We start from the raw sequence: 23,424 nt of genomic DNA on the forward strand, positions 1-23,424 counted from the left end.
TAAATCAGAGCGGGTAGGAAAAAAGTCAGGCTTCATCATTTAGCGACATATTTTGAAGACATCACTCCCCAACGACAAGGATGTAATCTCTCCTTCGACAGCTGTCCATTTTGTGATCCTAATTACCACCAGAAAGTGTATTCCTAAAATTATATTTGACAGTTTTAATCATCTTCTCAATCCAGGCGAGCAGCTTGATAATGTATCCTCTACTGACAATTTCAATTAATTCGAACAGTGTTTTTTGTCATAAAATAATATCCAATAGCTCGTCATGATTGTCAACACTAATGGTTCTGATTCCTCCAGATATCCACAACCTCTTTAAAAGGGCAGTGCAATTTATTTCCAATTTTAAATCTCCAATATTTTTAAAATTAAATTAACATACTGTGGCCACACTGTTTATCCACGTTTTGCTTTAAACAACTTGCTTGATCCATTTCAGTCAGGTTTTAGACGAGAGTTCAGCATTGAGACAGCTCCAGTGAGGGTCGTCAATGATTTGGAGTCTACAAACAAAGGCTTTCCAAGAATTCTCCCCCTTGATCTTAGCGCAGCATTTAGTTAAACTGACGATAGCATTTTCCGCAATCAATGGAAACTCATGATAGAGGTCTCGCACATGGCCTTGCAATGGCTCCGACTCCTTTTTTGCAAACCATGTTACTGTGGGCAGTTATAAAATATGTGGTGGGCTCAGCACAGATCGCTCAAACCCCATAGTCTATGTTAACATTAGTACACGGGCGACACACTATTCTGTGCTCAACTGTCCTCGGCATGGATGCTCTCTTTTTCACTATCTCTTAAAATGGTGCGTTAATGTATTAATTATCCGATTCATGGGTTCATGGTTTTATCCAGGCTGAGCGAGAGAAGGCAGAAAAACAGGCAATAGAATCGCAAGTAAAACCCCAGCTTCACTACCCAGTCAGCAACATTTCTATTACTGACACAGGCTATTCTGATCACTGTGCAATAATTATTAACAATGGTGCATCGATATTTACATGCCAACGTATGCATTTGTATGAAGGTACATGTAGATTGGAGGACTGTACAGCCATTGCTGCTAATTCTGCTCTGACCACCACCTGATCTGCTGTCAGCGGCTTGCTTCTGCATTATGTTGTTTGTAGATTTTAACGTTCACGTAAATGTCCCATTATATTATTCAGTTACAGACTTCCTTGCCATTCTTCAGTTGTTTGGCCTCAAGCAGCATGTACAAGTCCATACTCCTTCCTTCGGACAGACACTGGAATAAATGTGCTCCAATGACTTCCCATGCAGCTACCTTTCCATTATTGATGCATGCCTTTCTGATTACTGTGCAGTAATCATCAAGATGCCCTTATTTTGCTCATTTTCTCTACATAAATGCCATTCGTCTTTCCATATGCTCAACTCCATACTTATTTTTCAATTATTGAGACCTTTGCCCTTCCCTGCCTCTTTAACGGGACTGGTTTGTTATATGCCACTCTTTTACACATTTAAATCACTTATCTCCTCTCAAGATTTAACTGACTTCTATGATAAAGCCCTCCCCATGGCATTTAGAAGAACTATGGAGAATTAAAATAATGGTTTGTAAATCTGAGCGGGTCTGAAGAAAGTCAGGTTTCATCATTTAGCTACATCTCAATCTTTGTTTTTTTTCGGTAAAGTCACGTATACATAAGAAATAATAAAATAACATAATAGCGTGGACGTTTCGGTTGCAACACAAGCAGCCATCATCAGGTACCGAAGAGCTAAATTTACGAGAGAGCGGAAACACATAACCCCAGATGTATACACAGACACCCAAGTAGGGGGAACTAACACCGACACAATAGGAGACAAAGAGAGAGAAGCATACCAAACAGAGTTTAGCAGAATTTGGAAACCAAATAAAGCAACACAGACGGTCGGTCAAAACACAATTAACGCATAGCCTGGTTGATTACGTTATTTCAAAGATTGCTAAATTGCAAGTTAAGTATGAAATTTAAGATGCAGATGGCACACACACATAGACATTCAAGTAGAGCGGACCAGCACAGGTACAAGCACACAGTGAAATCGCCTTAAATAGGCAGAGAAGGCAAGGCTGAGAGACAATGGGACATTTTAGCATGAGGTATGCATAGAGCAAAGTGGAGCACGGCAGCAAACATTCGGAAGCACCAAGACCTACACACAGGCAGAGACAGCACAGAGAAACAAATCCAAGCACAGACACAAAGGCAGATACACAAGCAGAAACAACACACAGACAACACAAGACAACACAAAGACAGACACAAAGATACAGACCTTTTACCTCCCCGTAGAGGCAGTTTAAACTTGGTTCGAAGCTTTTGTGACTGCAGGAATTAATCTTTGTTTTTTTCGGTAAAGTCACGTATAAATAAGAAATAATGGAATAACATAATAGCGTCCGACGTTTCGGTTGCAACACAAGCAGCCATCATCAGGTACAGAAGAGCTAAATTTACGAGAGAGGGGAAACACATAACCCCAGATGTATACACAGACACCCAAGTAGGGGGAACTAACACCGACACAATAGGAGACAAAGAGAGAGAAGCATACCAAACAGAGTTTAGCAGAATTTGGAAACCAAATAAAGCAACACAGACGGTCGGTCAAAACACAATTAACGCATAGCCTGGTTGATTACGCTATTTCAAAGATTGCTAAATTGCAAGTTAATTATGAAATGTGTTTCCCCTCTCTCCTAAATTTAGCTCTTCTGTACCTGATGATGGCTGCTTGTGTTGCAACCGAAACGTCGTACACTATTATGTTATTTACTTCTTATTTATACGTGACTTTACCGAAAAAAACAAAGATTAAATCCTGCAGTCACGAAAGCTTCGAACCAAGTTTAGCTACATCTCTTTAAGAAATCACAAAACAACGACAAGGATGACATCTCTCAATCGGCAGCTTCCCATTTTGACCGCCTAATTACCTCCATGAATTTTATTCCTAAAATTATATTTGCCAGTTTTAATCACCTGCTGAATCTAAGCCAGTAGCTTGATTATGTAATCTCTACTGACCATTGCAATTCATTACAATAGTTTTTTTTTTCGTAAAAATAATCTCGTATCGCTTGATGAATGTTAACACCAATGCTTACGATCAATCTAGATTTCCACCCACCTCAATGAAAGAGCACCAAAATGTTTTCCAATTTTAAATATCCCAATTTATTTTCAAAATACATGAGGGAACGGTGGCGACATTGTTTTATCAACGTTTTTTTCTTTTAACAGTTTGCTTGATCCATTTTAGTCAGGTTTTAGACCAGAGTTCAGCAGTGAGACAGCTCTGGTGGGGGTCGTCAATGATTTGGAGTCTACAAACAAAGGCTTTGCAAGCATTCTCCCCCTTGATCTTAGCGCAGCTTTTAGTAAACCTGACGATAACATTTTCCGCAATCAGTAGAAACTCATGATAGAGGTCTCGCACATGGCCTTGCAATGGCTCCCACTCATTTTTTGCAAACCGTGTTAATGTGGGCAGTTATAAGATCTGTGCTGAGCTCAGCACAGATCGCTCAAACCCCACAGTCTATGTTAACATTAGATCACAGGGGACATACTATTCTGTTCTCAACTGTTCTCGGCTTGGGTGCTCTCTTCTTCACTCTCTCTTAAAATGTTGTATTAATGTATTGATTATCCGATTCATGTGTTCATGGTTTTATCCAGGCTGAGCGAGAGAAGGCAGAAAAGAAGGCAAGAGAATCGCAGGTAAAACCAAAGCTTCACTACCCAGAGAGCAACATTTCTATTACTGATACAGGCTATTCTGATCACTGTGCAATAATTATTAACAATGGTGCATCGATATTTACATGCCAACGTATGCATTTGTATGAAGGTACATGTAGATTGGAGGACTGTACAGCCATTGCTGCTAATTCTGCTCTCCCATACTCAAAAATTGACCACCACCTGATATTCTGTCAGGGGCTTGCTTCTGCGTTCTGTTGTTTGTAGATTTTAACGTTCACGTAAATGTACCATTATATTATTCAATTACAGACTTCCTTGCCATTCTTCAGTTGTTTGGCTTCAAGCAGCATGTACAAGTCCATACTCCTTCCTTCGGACAGACACTGGAATAAATGTGCTCCAATGACTTCCCATGCAGCTACCTTTCCATTATTGATGCATGCCTTTCTGATTACTGTGCAGTAATCATCAAGATGCCCTTATTTTGCTCATTTTTTTCTCCATAAATGCCATTCGTTTTTCCATATGCTCAACTCCATTACTTATTTATCAATTACTGATACGTTTGCCCTTTCCTGCCTCTTTAAGGAGACTGGTATGTTATATGCCACTCGTTTACACATTTAAATTACTCATCTCCTCTCAAGATTTAACTGATTTCTACGATAAAGCCCTCCCAACGGCATTTAGAAGAACTTTGGAGAATTAAATTAATGGTTCATGAATCTGAAGCGGTCTGAATGAAGTCAGGTTTCATCATTTAGTTACATCTCTTTAAGAAATCACTCCCCAACGACAAGGATGACATCTCTCAAGCGACATCTGCCCATGTTTTCCTGACTAATTACCACCACTAATTTTATTCCTAAAATAATATTTGCCCGTTTTAATCACCTTCTGAATCTAGGCCAGTAGCTTGATCATGTAATCTCTACTGACCATTGCAATTCATTACAATAGTTTTGGTTTTTTTTCCCTAAAAATAATCTCCTATCGCTCTTGATGAATGTCAACACCAATGCTTCCGATCATTCCAGATTTCCACCCACCTCAATGAAAGAGCACCAAAATGTTTTCCAATTATAAATATCCCAATTTATTTTCAAAATACATGAGGGTACAGTGGCCGCATTCTTTTATCAACTTTTTTCTTTAAGCAGTTTGCTTGATCCATTTTAGTCAGGTTTTTGACCGGAGTTCAGCAGTGAGACAGCTCTGGTGAGGGTCGTCAATAATTTGGAGTCTACAAACAAAGGCTTTCCAAGCATTCTCCATCTTGATCTTAGCGCAGCTTTAGGTACAACTGACGATAGCATTTTCCTCAATCAGTTGAAACTCATGATAGAGGTCTCACAAATGGCCTTGCAATGGCTCCCACTCCTTTTTTGCAAACCGTGTTTCTGTGGGCAGTTATAAGATCTGTGCTGAGCTCAGCACAGATCGCTCAAACCCCACTGGATATGTTAACATTAGTACACGGGCGACACACTATTCTGTGCTCAACTGTCCTCGGCTTGGGTGCTCTCTTCTTCACTATCTCTCAAACATGTTGTATTAATGTATTGATTATCCGATTCATGTATTCATGGTTATATCCATGCTGAGCGAGAGAAGGCAGAAAAACAGGCAATAGAATCGCAGGTTAAACCCCAGCTTCACTACCCAGTCAGCAACATTTCTATTACTGATACAGGCTATTCTGATCACTGTGCAACAATTATTAACAATGGTGCATTTATATTTACATGCCAACGTATGCATTTGTATGAAGGTACATGTAGATTGGAGGACTGTACAGCCATTGCTGCTAATTCTGCTCTACCATACTCAAAAATTGACCACCACCTGATATTCTGTCAGGGGCTTGCTTCTGCGTTCTGTTGTTTGTAGATTTTAACGTTCATGTAAATGTCCCATGACATTATTCAGTTACAGACGTCCTTGCCATTCTTCAGTTGTTTGGCCTCAAGCAGCATGTTCAAGTCCGTACTCCTTCAGACATACTCAATAATAAGTTTGCTCCAATGGCTTCCCAGTCAGTGACATTTCTATTATTGATGAAGGCTTGTCTGATCACTGTGCAGTCATCTCCACGATGCCCTTATCATGCAAATTCTCTCCCCATCAATGCCAGATTTCTTACCATATGTAAATTTCATTACTTAGTTTACGATTACTGAGGACTTTGCCCTTTCCTTCCTCTTTAAGGAGACTGCTTAAACACATTTAAATTACACATTTAAATTACTTATCTCCTCTCAAGACTTAACTGATTTCTAATAATTAGCCATCCCTATGGCATTTCGCAGAAAATCAGGTTTCATCATTAGCAACATCTCCTTAAAACATCACTCACCAACGACAAGGATGTTATCTCTCAAAGACAGCTGCCCATTTTGCCTGCCTAATTACCATCACTAATTTTATTCCTAAAATTATATTTGACACTTTTAATCACGTTCTGAATCAAGGCCAATAGCTTGCTTATGGAATCTCGACTGACCATTGCAATTTATTCCAACAATGTTTTTCCCTCATAAAATAATCTCCACTGGCTCTTTGATGATTGTCAACACCAATGGTTCTGAAACCTTCAGATTTCCACCATCTCTTTGAAAGGGCACCGCAATTTATTTCCAAATTTAACTCTCCCATATTTTTCAAAATGCTTGAGCATATTGTGGCCACACTGTTTTATCCACGTTTTTCTTTAAACAACTTGTTTGATCCATGTCACTCAGGTTTTAGACCTGGGTTCACCACTGAGACCGCTCTGGTGAACGTCGTCATTGATTTGCTGTCAGCAAACAAAGCCTTTCCAAGCATTCTCCTCATTGATCTTAGCGCAGTTTTTATTAAACTGACCATAGCGTTTTCCTCAATCAGTTGAAACTCATGATAGAGGTCTTTGGACATTGCCTTGAAATGTTTTCACTCCTTATTTGCAAACCTTGCCACGATGTTCTGTTGTAATATCTGTGCTGAGCCCCACTTAATTCAGTGTACATGGCCCCGCTTGGAGCTTCGCTCAAACACCAAAGGCTCGTTTAATATTGCTACAGGGACGACACACTACTCTGTGCTCAACTGGGATCAGTTGGGATCAATTGAGCACAGATGTGGCAATTTTTCTACAATGTGATCGCGATGAATCTGATATTCTTCTAATTGCCCCCCGCCCCCCCACGAACTGTCCAGGGCTGGCCTCCTCCATTTAGTGATCCATGGTCAAAATGTCTGCATAACAAACAAATCTAGAAATATTGGCGTTGTCTTCGATCAGTCTTGAAAATTTTCGTTCAAATGTTACCAAAGTTGTGAGGACGTTATCATTGTATCCATTGAATGTTGCCCGGCAGCGCCAATTTTTTTGTTCTTAAGATGCTGAGAAACTGATCCATGTGCTCGTTTTCTGACGTCTCGACTGTTGTTATGCTCTGCTATCTGGAGCCTCGAGTGACCTCATGAGTCGCCTGCAGTCTGTCCAAAATGTTGCCTCAAGAAGCTCACTCACACTCTTCTTCATGACCATTTATCACCGATGGTGATGTCTCTGCATTGGCTTTCATTTCAAACCCTGATTGAGTTTAGGATTTTACTACTTTTGTTCACGGCTTCAATTGATCCTGCTGCAGGTTATATCCAGACACTGATTCGGCCACACCCTCCACTATCCATTCACACACTCCGCTATTCTTCCACATTCCACAATATCCATGCCCGTAGCAAATTAAATAATTGTAATATCATTGGATAGTTTTTTTTGTTTCCACTTCTATTCTCATAAAATATAAGGTTGTGAGGAAAGACAGAACTTTTGAAACTGACCCTCACATTATACCTCAACCATTGGCACCAGCTGCCAGTTTACTACTTTACAGATGACTTATGGAGTTAATTACAACGGATAAACAACAATTAACATACAATTCCACTGCATGGACATGATACCCTAAACATCGTGAAAAAATGGTGGACTCAAAGCGTCGTCCTTGAGACTTGACATGTATGGGGTAATGGTGGAGGATGTGGAAGGGGGGAGTGTGCCCACATAAGAATAGGTAGTGGTGGGTAGGGACAGTTGTTTTGAAAAATATAGGATGAGCTCCAGCGATAACACAGCTTTTGTGAACACTTCCTAATTTCTCTTGATGTACGTTACAGTTACACATGCTTAAGTATGCATTGAATGGTAGAGTACATGCTCCCCGGAATATATGTTAATGTTTTCATCATCGGATGCATGTGTTCATGGATATATCCAGGTGCAGTGTGCTATGGAGAAAGAGAATGCGAGACGAGCTCAGGTAACACCCATGCTTCACTACCCAGTCACTAACATTTATATTACTGATGCATGCTGATATAATTACTGTGCAGTAATTGTTAACAATGATAAATCGATATTTGAATGCTAACCTAAGCATTTGTATGCAGGTGCTTGTAGATTGGAGGACTGTACAGCCATTGCTGCTAATTCTGCTCTACTATACTCCAAAACTGACCACCACCTGATCTGCTGTCAGCAGCTTGCTTCTGCGTTCTGTTGTTTGTAGATTTTAACGTTCATGTAAATTCCCTATTACATTATTCAGTTACAGACTTCCTTGCCATTCTTCAGTTGTTTGGTCTCACGTGGCATGTTAAAGTCCCTACTCATTCCTTCGCAAGTACTCTGGTAGAAATGTGCTCTCATGGCTTCACAGGCAGCGACTTTTCTATGATCGATGCAGCCCTACTGATGACTGTGCAGTAATCTTCACGATGACCTTATCGTGCACATTTCTCCCCATCAATGCTCGAATTCTTTCCATATGCTAAACTCCAGTACTTATTTATCAATTTCTGAAACCTTTGCCATTTCCTGACTCTTTAAGGAGACTGCTTTGTTTTATAATGCCACTCTTTTACACATTGAAATCACTTACATCCTCTCAAGATTTAATCGATTTTTACAATGGCAAATTAATGGTTCGTAATTCAAAAGGGGTCTGGAGAAAGTCAGGTTTCATCATTTAGCGACATTTATTTAAGAAATCACTCCCCAACGACAAGGATGACATCTCTCAAGCGACATTTGACAACTTTGCCCACCTAATTACCATCAAAAAGTTTATTCCTTAACTTGATTTGCCATGTTTAATCACCTTCTGAATCCATGCGAATAGCTTGCTTATGAAACCTCTAATGACCATTTCAATTAATTCTATCACTTTTTTTTTCTCATAAAATAACCTCCACTAGCCCTTCATGATTGCCAACACCAATGGTATTGACTCCTCAAATTTCAACGACCTCTTTGAAATTGCACCACAATTTACTTACAATTTAACTCTCACATATTTTTAAAAAAATACTTGATCATACTGTTGCCACACTGTTTATCCACGTTTTTCTTTAAACAACTTGCTTGATCCATTTCAGTCAGGTTTTAGGACTGCATTAACCACAATACCTGCAGTCAAATGCAAACAAAAAAATACACTATGATAATATCTGATGCATTGTCCTTGAAACTGATTGGTCCACACCAAGGGACGGATTTATTTTGAGCCTCGACCCAATTGGTGCTTGACCAGAGGATTGCAGGTATTGTGGTTAATGCAGGCATGAATCCTCGTAAGAAGGTTTCAGTTTTGTTGCCAGAAAAAAGGGGAAAAACCCTATTATTATGTTTTGATACTGACAACGGAGGTCTAATGATGTAGATGCTCACCCCGAGCCCTCATTACTTTGATAGTGCATTGTCATTGAGCTGTACGCCTTTTGGCATCCTCTGGTCGAGCACCAATTGGGTTAATGCTCAAAAGAAAGCCGTCCCTTGGTGTGGACCAATCAGTTTCAAGGACAATGCATATTTTATCATAGTGTTTTTTTTTTGTTTGCATTTTGACTGCAGGTATTGTGGTTAATGTAGTAACATGAATCCTTATAAATAGGTTTCAGTTTTGTTGCCAGAAAAAAGGGGAAAAACCCTATTATCATATTTTGGTACTGGCTAAGGAGGTCTAATGACATTGGATTATTTTTAATTAGTTTCCCGTTCCAGTCTCATCAAATGTAAGGCTGTGAGGAAAGACGGAACTTTTGAAACAGACCCTTACATTAGACCTGAAACATTGGCAGCACCTGCCAGTGCACTGCGTTAAAGATGACTGATCGAGTTATTTAAACAGACAAACAATAATAAACATGAGATTCCATTGCATGGCCACGAGACTCTAAACATTTTGGCAAAATGTGCATCTCAATCATAATCCTTGAGACTTGACATGTATGGGGTAGTGGTGGAGGATGTGGAAGGGGGAGTGTACCCATATAGGAATATGTAATGGTGGATGGGGACAATTGTTTGAGCAATATAGGATGAGCTCCAGTGACAACACAGATTTTGTGAACACTTCCTGATTTCTCTATATGTACGGTACAGTTACGCATGCTTAAGTATGCATTGCGTGGAATAATACATGCTCCCCAGAATATGTATTAATGTGTTCATCATCGGATGGATGTGTTTATGGCTATATCCAGGAGGAGCGTGTGAAGGAGGAAAAGAAGGCAAGAGAATCGCAGGTAAAACCCTAGCTTCACTACCCAGTCAGCAACATTTCTATTACTGATAGAGGCTATTCTGATCACTGTGCAATAATTATTGCCAATGGTGCATCGATATTTGAATGCTAACGTATGCATTTGTATGAAGGTACATGTAGATTGGAGGACTGTACAGCCATTGCTGCTAATTCTGCTCTACCATACTCAAAAACTGACCACCACCTGATCTGCTGTCAGCGGCTTGCTTCTGCATTCTGTTGTTTGTAGATTTTAACGTTCACGTAAATGTCCCATGACATTATTCAGTTACAGATTTCCCTGCCATTCTTCAGTTGTTTGGTCTCACGCAGCATGTTAAAGTCCCTACTCCTTCCTTCGGACATACTCTGGTATACGTGTGTTCCAATGGGTTCCGAGTCAGCGACCTTTCTATGATTGATGAAGGCCCTTCTGATCACCGTGCAGTAATTTTTACGATGCCCTTATCTTGCAAATTTTCTCCCCATCAATGCCAGATGTCTTTCCATATGTTAAACTCCATTACTTGTTTGTCAATTACTCAGACCTTTGCCCTTTCCTGCCTCTTTAAGGAGACTAGTTTGTTACATGCCACTCTTTTACACATTTTTTTATCACTTATCTCCACTCAATATTTAATTGATTTCTACCATAAAGCCCTCCCAATGGCATTTAGAAGAACTTTGGAGAATTAAATTAATGGTTCATGAATCTGAAGCGGTCTGAATGAAGTCAGGTTTCATCATTTAGCTACATCTCTTTAAGAAATCACTCCCCAACGACAAGGATGACATCTCTCAAGCGACATCTGCCCATTTTTTCCCACCTAATTACCACCACTAATTTTATTCCTAAAATTATATTTGCCAGTTTTAATTACCTTCTGAATCTAGGCCAGCAGCTTGATTATGTAATCTCTACTGACCATTGCAATTCATTCCAAAAGTTGTTTTTTCTCATTAAATGATCTCCATTCGCTCTTAATGATTGTCAATACCAATGGTTCCGATACCCGCAGATTTCCACCCACCTCATTGATAGGGCACCAACATTTTTTTCCAATTTTAAATATCCCAATTTATTTTCAAAATACATGAGGGTACAGTGGCCACATTGTTTTTTCAACGTTTTCCTTTAATCAGTTTGCTTGATCCATTTCAGTCAGGTTCGTCAATGATTTGGAGTCTACAAACAAAGGCTTTTCAGCATTCTCCTCCTTGATCTTAGCGCAGCTTTTAGTAAAACAGACGATAACATTTTCCGCAATGAGTTGAAATTCATGATAGAGGTCTCGTGAATGGCCTTGCAATGGCTCCCACTCCTTTTTTTGCAAACCGTGTTACTGTGGGCAGTTATAAGATCTGTGCTGAGCCCAGCACAGATCGCTAAAACCCCACTGGATATGTGAACATTAGTATAAGGCCGACATACTATTCTGTGCTCAACTGTCCACCGCTTGGGTGCTCTCTTCTTCACTCTCTCTTAAAATGTTGTGTTAATGTATTGATTATCCGATTCATGTGTTCATGGTTTTATCCAGGCTGAGCGAGAGAAGGCAGAAAAGAAGGCAAGAGAATCGCAGGTAAAACCAAAGCTTCACTACCCAGTCAGCAACATTTCTATTACTGATAGAGGCTATTCTGATCACTGTGCAGTAATTATTAACAATGGTGCATCGATATTTACATGCCAACGTATGCATTTGTATGAAGGTACATGTAGATTGGAGGACTCTACAGCCATTGCTGCTAATTCTGCTCTACCATACTCAAAAACTGACCACCACCTGATCTGCTGTCAGCGGCTTGCTTCTGCATTCTGTTGTTTGTAGATTTTAACGTTCACGTAAATGTCCCATGACATTATTCAGTTACAGATTTCCCTGCCATTCTTCAGTTGTTTGGTCTCACGCAGCATGTTAAAGTCCCTACTCCTTCCTTCGGACATACTCTGGTATACGTGTGTTCCAATGGGTTCCGAGTCAGCGACCTTTCTATGATTGATGAAGGCCCTTCTGATCACCGTGCAGTATTTTTACGATGCCCTTATCTTGCAAATTTTCTCCCCATCAATTCCAGATGTCTTTCCATATGTTAAACTCCATTACTTGTTTGTCAATTACTCAGACCTTTGCCCTTTCCTGCCTCTTTAAGGAGACTAGTTTGTTACATGCCACTCTTTTACACATTTTTTATCACTTATCTCCACTCAATATTTAATTGATTTCTACCATAAAGCCCTCCCAATGCGCATTTAGAAGAACTTTGGATAATTAAATTAATGGTTCATGAATCTGAGGCGGTCTGAATGAAGTCAGATTTCATCATTTAGCTACATCTCTTTAAGAAATCACTCCCCAACGACAAGCATGTCATCTCTCAATCAGCAGCTGCCCATTTTGCCCACCTAATTACCACCACTAATTTTATTCCTAAAATTATATTTGCCAGTTTTAATTACCTTCTGAATCTAGGCCAGCAGCTTGATTATGTAATCTCTACTGACCATTGCAATTCATTCCAAAAGTTGTTTTTTCTCATTAAATGATCTCCATTCGCTCTTAATGATTGTCAATACCAATGGTTCCGATACCCGCAGATTTCCACCCACCTCATTGATAGGGCACCAACATTTTTTTCCAATTTTAAATATCCCAATTTATTTTCAAAATACATGAGGGTACAGTGGCCACATTGTTTTTTCAACGTTTTCCTTTAATCAGTTTGCTTGATCCATTTCAGTCAGGTTCGTCAATGATTTGGAGTCTACAAACAAAGGCTTTTCAGCATTCTCCTCCTTGATCTTAGCGCAGCTTTTAGTAAAACAGACGATAACATTTTCCGCAATGAGTTCAAATTCATGATAGAGGTCTCGTGAATGGCCTTGCAATGGCTCCCACTCCTTTTTTTGCAAACCGTGTTACTGTGGGCAGTTATCGCTAAAACCCAACAGTCTATGTGAACATTAGTATAAGGCCGACATACTATTCTGTGCTCAACTGTCCACCGCTTGGGTGCTCTCTTCTTCACTCTCTCTTAAAATGTTGTGTTAATGTATTGATTATCCGATTCATGTGTTCATGGTTTTATCCAGGCTGAGCGAGAGAAGGCAGAAAAGAAGGCAAGAGAATCTGAGGTAAAACCCCGGCTTCACTACGCAGTCGGCAACATTTATTTTATTGATGCAGGTTAATCTTATTACTGTGCAGTTATGATTAATGCTAGTGCATAGATATTTTCATGCCAACGTTTGCATTTCTATGAAGATGTATGCAGATTGCAGGACTGTGCAGCCGTAGCAAAAAATTCTGCTCTACCATAGTCCTAAACCGACCACCACCTGATCTGCTCTAAGCGGCCACCTTCAGTATTCTGTTGTTTGTAGATTCTAACGTTCACGTGAATATCCCAATACATGATTCAGTCATAAACTTCCTTGCCATTTTTCAATTGCTTGATTTCACGGAACATGTTTAACGCCCTACTCACACCATCGGACATACTCATAAATAAGTGTGCTCCAATGGCTTCGCAGTCATTGACATTTCTCTTCTTGATGAAGGCTTGTCTGATCACTGTGCAGTCATCTCCACGATGCCCTTATCATGCTCATTCTCTCCCCATCAATGCCAGATTTCTTACCATATGTAAATTTCATTACTTAGTTTACGATTACTGAGGCCTTTGCCCTTTCCTTCCTCTTTAAGGAGACTGTTTTGCTATATAATGCCACTATTTTACACATTTAAATTACTTATCTCCTCTCAAGACTTAACTGATTTCTACCAATAACCAATCCCTATGGCATTTCGAAGAACTATGGACAATGAATTCAATGGTTTATAAATCTGAGCGGGTCTGGAGAATGTCAGGTTTAATCATTTAGCTACATCTCCTTAACACATCACTCACCAACGACAAGGATGTTATCTCTCAAACCACAGCTGTCAATTTTTGCCACCTAATTATCACCAGAAAGTTAAATCCTAAAATTATATTTGACGTTTTTAATCACATTATGAATCAAGGCCAATAGCTTGCTTATGGAATCTCGACTGACCATTGCAATTTATTCCAACAATGTTTTTCCCTCATGAAATAATCTCCATTGTCTCTTGATGATTGTCAACACCAATGGTTCTGAAACCTCTATTTGAAAAGGCACCACAATTTCTTTCCACATTTATATATCCCATATTTTTTAAAATACTGTGGCCACTGTTTTATCCACGTTTTTCTTTAATAAACTTGTTTGATCCATGTCACTCAGGTTTTAGACCTGGGTTCACCACTGAGACCGCTCTGGTGAAGGTCGTCAATTATTTGTTGTCTGTAAACAAAGGCTTTACAAGCATTCTCCTCCTTGATCTTAGTGCAGCTTTTAGTAAACTGACCATATAATTTTCCTCAATCAGTTGAAACTCATGATAGAGGTCTCGGACATCGCCTTGCAATGGTTCCACTCCTTATTTGCAAACCTTTTCACGATGGGCAGTTTTAATATATTTGCTGTGCCCGACTTAATTCAGTGTACATAGCCCCGCTTGGAGCTTTCCTCAAACACGAAAGGATACTTTAATATTGCTACAGGGACGACACACTACTCTGTGCTCAACTGGGTTCAGACTCTGTATCCTCGCCCTGGGTGTTCTCTTCATCACTTTCTCTTGATATTTTCGATGTGACGGTGATGAAACCGAGATCCTTCTAATTGGTTACCCCCCCCCCCCCCGAACTGTCAACGGCTGGCCAACTCCATCTGTTGATCGATGGTCATAATGTCTGCCTCACAAACAAAGCGAGAAATCGTGGTGTTTTCTTCGATCAGTTTTTTTTTTACTTTTCGTTCACATTTCACCAAAGTTGTGGGGTCGTTATTAGTTTATTCAAGGAATATTACCTGGCTGCTCCACTTTCTTTGTTCTGAAGATGCTGATAAACTGGTCCATGTGCTCGCTATATGACGTCTCGATTTTTGATATGCTCTGCTCTCTGGAGCCTCAAGTAACCTGAATAACCTGCAGTCTGTCCAAAATGTGGCTGCCAGAGGCTCACTCACACTCTTCTTCATGACCATTCCTCAACAGTGATGATGTATCTGCATTGGCTTCCATTTGAAACCCGGATTGAATGTAGGATTTTACTACTGGTGTTCACAGCTTCAAATTGTCCTGCTGCAGCTCATATCCAGACATTGATTTGGGCACACCCTACACTATCCAGCCACACAATCTGTTATCCAGCCACATTCCCCAATATCCACAACCATAGCAAATGAAATTATCGTACTATCATTGGATACTTTTTATTGGTTTCCTGTTCTCTTCTCATACAATGTAAGGCTGTGAGGAAAGACAGAACTTTTGAAGTGGACCCTCACATTAGACCTGAACCATTAGCAGTAGCTGCCAGTGCACTGCGTTGTAGATGACTGAGTGAGTTATTTACAACAGATAAACAACAATAAACATAAGATCCCATTGCATGGCCATAAGATACTAAACATCGTGACAAAATGTGCGTCTCAAGCGTAATCCTTTAGACTTGACATGTATGGGGTAGTGGTGGAGGCTGTGGAAGTGGGGAGTGTGCCCACATAGAAATAAGTAGGGGTGGGTGGGGACAGTTGTTTAGAGCACTATAAGATGAGCTCCTTTGTGAACACTTCCTAATTGTCCTCTTTGGTTCTTTCGGTAAAGTCACGTAGGTATAAAATTACTTTACCGAAAGAACCAATGAGTATGGATTTCTGCAGTCACGAAAGCTTCAAATCAAGACTTACTAATTGCTCTATATGAACCTTATTGCGGGAACCCGGGGTCACAACAAACATAATTTTTGGCGACTACGTCCCACCGCGCACATAAACCCCGCCACCCACTTGGCGCAGATCATTCTGTTGTCACGTCGTGTCCAAGCGCAGCGAGGACGAATTCGCAGAAGAGCTGAACAAGTGAATGCACTCCATGCTCGGGTATGGGCAGGATCATAACAAGTCTTATCCAAAGCTGCTCAAACTGCCTACACGACTTAAGTCCTTTATTTCTCATATACAGTGAAACTGCTCTCTTATCTTCAATATTATTTGTGATCTACCAATGTCTGCAGCCAGGATCAATCGATAACAATCCTATGACCTGCAGATATTTAACAGATGAGATGTGTTGCACCATAAATTCCTCCTGTTTGATAATACTTCTCTTGTCCGTATGCATCTGTGCAGATCGTTTTTTTGTTGTTAAGCCATAGTCCCAACATACCACTCTTATCAGTGTGGATAAGAGGAGCGGCGACGCACTACTCTGTAGAGTAACATCGGTATAAACACTTGTTACAATATGAACAGCGCATTGAAAACACGTACTATTGTATGTACTGTTTACAAAGCGTGTTCACAAATCCACACTGATAAACACGATGATTGACAGAGGGGTGTAAATTATTTTTCGTTAGTGTATTTAAATGCAGGCAAGTAGTTTTCAGTTTTAAAGGCACAGTTTAACAAGAAAACACTTGCCACCATCTTTCAAACCTACTGGTGAAAAATAGCATAGTTTTTTTTTCCTTAATAACATCATGTTCACGCGAGAGCCGGGGGCTTATGGAACCCGGGGTCTCGCCATAAGGATAATATGATGTTACAGGTACATAAGCTTAAGTAACCATTGCATTGCATAAGACATGCTCTCCAGAATTTGCTTTAATGTTTCATCATCGGATGCATGTGTTCATGGCTATATTCAGGCGAAGCATGCGACGGCTGAACAAAAGGCAAAACACTATGAGGTAAAACCCATGCTTCGCTACCCAGTTATTAATTTTTCAATTATTCATGTAGGTTAATATGATATATTTGCAGTGATTATTAACAATAGTGCATATATATTTGCATCCCAACGTAAGCATATATATGAAGATGTATGCACATTTTAGGACTGTGCAGCCATTGCTGCAATTCTGCTCTACCATACTCCTTTCACAACCACCTGATCTGCTTTAAGCGACTTGCTTCTGGATTCTGATGTTTGCAGCTTTTAACATTCATGGAAATGCCCAAATACATTATTCAGTAACACACTTCCTTTCCATTCTTCAGTTGTTTGGCCCTACTCACACCCTAGGACATATGCTGAAATAAGTGTGATACATTGGCTTTCCAGTCAATGACCTTTATATTATTGATGCAGGCTCATCTAATCAGTGTTCAGTCATCTCAATGATACACTTACTTTGGTCGCTCTCCTTCCCACAATGCCATTTGTCTTACTATTTGCTAACCTACACTACTCACGTATCAATTACTGAGGCCTTTGCCTTTCCTTGCTCTTTAAGGAGACTGCTTTTTACATACACATTTTGATCTCTTACCTCCTCTAAAGACTTTTTTTCGATATAAAGCGTTATAAAATAATAAAAATAAAACAATAAAATAAAATTATCACGACGTTTTGGCCACAACACAAGTAGCCTTCTTCAGGTGAAGGAACAGAACTGTCGGGACGACAGCGCTTCATTGGACACTGGTAAGCTTGGCAGCATCTTTTAAGCTGGGTGGGAGGAGCAGAGCGCCTTGACAAAGGAGTTTACATATCAATAGAATAATTTTGCATTGAAATAGCTATGTTAAAGTGTTGGATTAGCAAGGTGTTAAAGTCAGAAATTAGCATGTAACTGGGATATTTGCATGATTTTAATGTGAGGGATTAGCATCTAACTGGTCACGGAAGTAGCTATGTTAAAGTCAAGAGTTTATATACCAACAGAGGCATTTAGTATATTGACACTAAAGAACTGCAACTACCCAACTATCATACAATAAGCCAATGTGAAAAAACTAAGTATAAACTACATCGATATAATAAATGTACTCAATATATTCTTCAATAAGTTGAGCTATTAACATTAAGTAACTGGGTATACACTACACTATATAATGAATACCATATAGTAAACTGATAAAAAAACTAAAATATAAACTACATCAATGTTATCAATAAACTCAATATACTCTCCAATCAGCTGAACTACTAACAATACGTTACAATTCTATGTCGAAAAAAGGTGGCGGTTTTTTCTTTTCAACGTTAGCACCACGGAAAGCGACGAGCTTTGTTCAGACGGACGAGTCCATCCATGCTCGGAATGGAGGAGGGGGGGAGAGAGAGAAAAAACCACGATGCGCTGCTCTGTCCTGTGTTGCGTTACAACTATGCCATAAACTAGACTAGTATACATTACAATATTATACCTTCCAATCTAAACTACATTGTATAATATCGTATACACAGCCCAATGTAAGCTCTAACATTATGCATTATATTGATACGTCTCCAACTAAACTTTTTTCTACATTACACGAATATACACCATAATATACACTGCCATAGACAAACCCCACCCTTGATTTATACAATGCGTTACTATACACTACCCTATACTTTAGACTATAAAATATTAGACTTGTAATATTACACTATGTATTATTCTACCATACTACTGTATACCATACTGCTGTATATTCACTATACAATTACGATACTATATATTGCCTTATCAATTATGTTAATACATTACGCTGTTATGTTATTTATTATTATACAACATGCTATAAACCATACCATTGACTAGCGTGTGAAAGATATAAAGAGGCAGTGCCAGCGAATGGACTGCGGTCTGAAAGTCACCGTAAAATATAATCAATCAAGAACCGAAATGGTTTATAACATCTTTCCAATGGTAAATAATCCAGAATCCATCTTCTCAGTTGAAATTGTCTCTGTGTTTGTATATGTGGATGGCCTCATGAACGAATCTCTCATGGTAGCCGGATGGCTTGCAGAGAACCTCCGTCTTGGAGAAGTCAATGTCATGTGAGCCCACTGAATAGTAACAGTGATCTGCCACGGCTGAGGTGTTCGTCCTACCATGTTTCAAGTCTGCTTTATGTTCACGGATGCGGTCCGAGATATGTCGTTTGGTTTCTCCAATGTAGCTTCTACCACAGAGGCAACTTGGTTTGTAAACGCCCGGGTACTGTATGTCTGGAACCACATATTTTAAAGACGGAACCAGATCACGGATTTTATGTACTGTGTTGAATCGGACCTGGATCTTGTGTTTATTCAGAATTTTGGAGATATTTTTTGTGACCCCTGCAATGTAGGGTAAGGTGATGGTTTTGAATGGCTCCTCAAGAGGATCCTTCTTCATGACTGGAGTAATGGCTTTGCGGATTGTGTAGTCGGAGTAACCATTAGCCTTAAGAGCTTGGTGTACGTGCTTGAGTTCACTGCCAATGTATTCCTGGTCGGAAATGCATTGGGCTCTATGGTATAGAGTCTTGATAAGGGAATTCTTCTGGGATGGATGGTGGTGGGAATCCGGTTTTAAGTAAGCATCCGTATGGGTAGCTTTCCTGTAGACAGAGTGGTTCATTGAACCATCAGGTCTCCTTTTAAGTAGGACATCCAAAAAGGGTAGCTTGCCATCTTTTCGACTTCCATGGTAATCTGATGGCTGGGTGTATGGAATTGATGTGGTCGAGGAATTGGTCTAGAGCAGGCCGGTCATGTGGCCAGATGACAAAAGTGTCATCCACGTACCTTTTCCATAAGGTCAGGCGTAGAGTGGCAGTCTGGATTGCGTCAGTCTCAAATTTCTCCATGAAAATGTTGGCTACAACTGGAGATAGGGGGGAGCCCATTGGGGTGCCCTCAGTTTGTTTGTAGAAAGTTCCATTCCAGGTGAAGTATGTGTTGGTTAAGCAGTGTCTCACCAGGGGGGTACATCAGTATGCAGTGTTTGATGAACCAAGTCTTCAATGATTGCGATTGTGTCAGGTAGAGGAACTTTGGTGAATAAGGAAACCACATCAATACTGACAAGCAGGTCGTCTGGGGACAGGGATATACCCTTGATTGTCGATACCAGGTGAGTAGAGTTTAGTACCGCAGAGGTGGTTTTCCAGTAAAAGGCCGTAGAATTTCAGACAGAAAACGAGCTAGTTTGTAGGTGGGGAGTTCATAGTAGAGACGATGGGACGAAGGGGTGTATCTTCTTTATGTATCTTTGGAAGGCTATATAATCTTGGTGGCCTGGCCGCAGAAGGTTTCAACGAGAACTGTTTGGTTTGATCAATTATTGCTGTTGAATCAGAAATGATTTTGTTGGTTTTAGTAACGAGGCTGTTGGTGGGGTCTCTTCTTATTTTTGTATAGCTGCTATCGTTGAGTAGTTCTTGAATTTTGTTGTTATATTCTATTTTGTCCATGATGACAGTGGCATTGCCCTTGTCGACTGAGAGGATGACAATGAGATTGGAACGTATAACATTGTAATGTATAGTAGTCTATTTAAAGCTTTCGTGACTGCAATGATTCATCTTCTTTGGTTCTTTCGGTAAAGTCACTATTTCTAGATTTGAAGCTTTCGTGACTGCAAGGATTCATACTCTTTGGTTTTTTCGGTCAAGTCACGTAGGTAAAATAAAATAAAAGAACAATTGAATCACGACGTTTCGGAGGCAACACCGAATCAATTTTCCCCATAAGAATTAATTGAAATAGCATTAATTGGTTCCCCACCCAAGGATGCTCATATTATGGGCCATTTTTACACGAAGTTTACAATATTAAAATACAGTACATAAAAGCATACAAAAAACAAGAAAACAGTTATAATTAATAGAATAAATGAACATTGAACTTCACTTTACCTGTAGTAAGGAGAGTGGATGGCTTGAGTGTAAAGTTAACAGAATGATGTTTTGCGGGTCTGCACTGGGCAAGAACTACACGTACACTGGGTCATTCGCATTTGTCTCGGTCGCCCTGGTTACGCGTCTCGGCCCATACAGGTTCCTTCAAGTTGTTCGACTTCTGAATTTTTCTTCGATGTCTGGGAAAAAAAATGGTCGAAAATTTTGTTCGATCACCGAATTGTTCGAGTTCTGGGGCGTTCGATCTCCGAGGTTCTACTATATTTGTATAAAATGCCTTTTCTTTCTAGTTCTCTATCCTGTGTCTACTTCCCCTGTTGATTCCCACTTATACACCTCCTTTACATGCGTGACACTCTCATATGCATTGTTTCCAGGCGTCTTGTAAATTATCATTATATATAATAATACAAGTTATGAAAAAGCACCAATAAGCATGATTTTTTTGTGATTTCCAACATACGTTCGTCTAATAAGTACCATACTTATTTATATAAAAAAATAAACGTGTTTACATTTTTACATTTATATTTTGCTATCGTTTGTATCTCCAAGGCATTCTAACGTATAGCACTGTTGTTGATATGAAATGTAATGTACTTTATTTTTACCTGTATGTGTGAATGCAGAACTTGAATTTGTGGGACCGGATTTTTTTTTCCAAGCTACCCTAAACATTTTAAGGCATTTTCTCTGTCTATCTTCATCATGGAGTCACAGTAACTTTCCTCAAGATGATCCAATATATATCTTGATAAATCTTGACTGAAAGCTTTCGTGACTGCAGGAATTCATATTTAGGGGGTCTTTCGGTAAAGTCACGTAGATAGGTTCGAAAAAACAAACAAAAAAAACAAGAAACAACTTCGAAGTTTCGATCACAACACAAGCGTTCATCAGGAGAAAAAAGAGGGGGAAAGCTGCTGAGGCAGACTTTTAAAGTTTTAAAGTGAGTGTAGCCCAAGGGTCATAAACGAAGTGGGCGGGGTTAGTGGTGTTAATGTGACAGATTAGCATGCTAATGTGACAGATTAGCATGTTAATGTGAGAGATCAGCATGTTAATGTGAGAGATTGTCATGTTAATGTGAGAGATCAGCATGCTAATGTGAGACTGTTAGCATGTTAATGTGACAGATTAGCATGTTAATGTGAGAGATCAGCATGTTAATGTGAGAGATTGTCATGTTAATGTGAGAGATCAGCATGTTAATGTGAGACTGTTAGCATGCTAATGTGACAGATTAGCATGTTAATGTGAGAGATCAGCATGTTAATGTGAGAGATTGTCATGTTAATGTGAGAGATCAGCATGTTAATGTGAGAGATCAGCATGTTAATGTGAGAGATTGTCATGTTAATTGGAGAGATCAGCATGTTAATGTGAGACTGTTAGCATGCTAATGTGACAGATTAGCATGTTAATGTGAGAGATCAGCATGTTAATGTGAGAGATTGTCATGTTAATGTGATAGATCAACATGTTAATGTGAGAGATTGTCATGTTAATGTGAGAGATCAGCATGTTAATGTGAGACTGTTAGCATGTTAATGTGACAGATTAGCATGTTAATGTGAGAGATCAGCATGTTAATGTGAGAGATTGTCAAGTTAATGTGAGAGATCAGCATGTTAATGAGACTGTTAGCATGCTAATGTGACAGATTAGCATGTTAATGTGAGAGATCAACATGCTAATGTGACAGATTAGCATGTTAATGGGAGAGATCAGCATGTTAATGTGAGAGATTGTCATGTTAATGGGAGAGATCAGCATGTTAATGTGAGACTGTTAGCGTGCTAATGTGACAGATTAGCATGTTAATGTGAGAGATCAGCATGTTAATGTGAGAGATTGTCATGTTAATGGGAGAGATCAACATGTTGAAGGGGGGGTCGCAGAACACAATGTGGAGCTCGGAGAGCGAGGTGGCTGTGTTAGTGTGGGAAATTTAACCTGTTAATGTAAAATGAGAGAGCCGAAAATAACTAACATCGGAAGGTGGTAGGATGGGAACATCACAGCCAGCTATAACTTGAACTGGTTGATAACGTCCTTGCAATGATTACTTTAGAATTATCCCCATCTTCTCAATTGAAGCTGTGTCTATGTCTATATATGTGGATGGCTTCATGAACGAATCTTTGTTGATAGCAAGTGGGTTTGTAAAATACCATCATCTTCAAAAAAACAATTTCGTGTGAGCCCATCGCATGAAAATAATGAGACAGCCACGGCCGAGGTATTGGTCCTACCGTGTTTCAGACCTTAAACCTTTAAAACAGTCTGCCTCAGCAGCTTCCCCGCTCCTTTTCTCTTGATGATAATCGCTTGGGTTGTAATAAAAACGTTGTAGATTTTTTGTTATTTTATTTTAACCTAACTACGTGACTTTAAC

The 23,424-nt window shown here is 39.6% G+C and overlaps 1 protein-coding gene across 1 annotated transcript in view; it reads right to left on the reverse strand.

Annotated features, from left to right (window-relative positions):
• The window catches only part of LOC142907390 (uncharacterized), a 366,512-nt gene that overhangs the window by 313,269 nt on the left and 29,819 nt on the right, over nt 1–23,424 (reverse strand). The gene's annotated exons all lie outside the window — the stretch shown is intronic.

This window comes from Petromyzon marinus, chromosome 78 (genome assembly GCF_048934315.1).
Source record: "Petromyzon marinus isolate PM22_M1 ecotype Great Lakes invasive population chromosome 78, UKy_Petmar_22M1.pri1.0, whole genome shotgun sequence".
Taxonomy (NCBI): domain Eukaryota; kingdom Metazoa; phylum Chordata; class Hyperoartia; order Petromyzontiformes; family Petromyzontidae; genus Petromyzon; species Petromyzon marinus.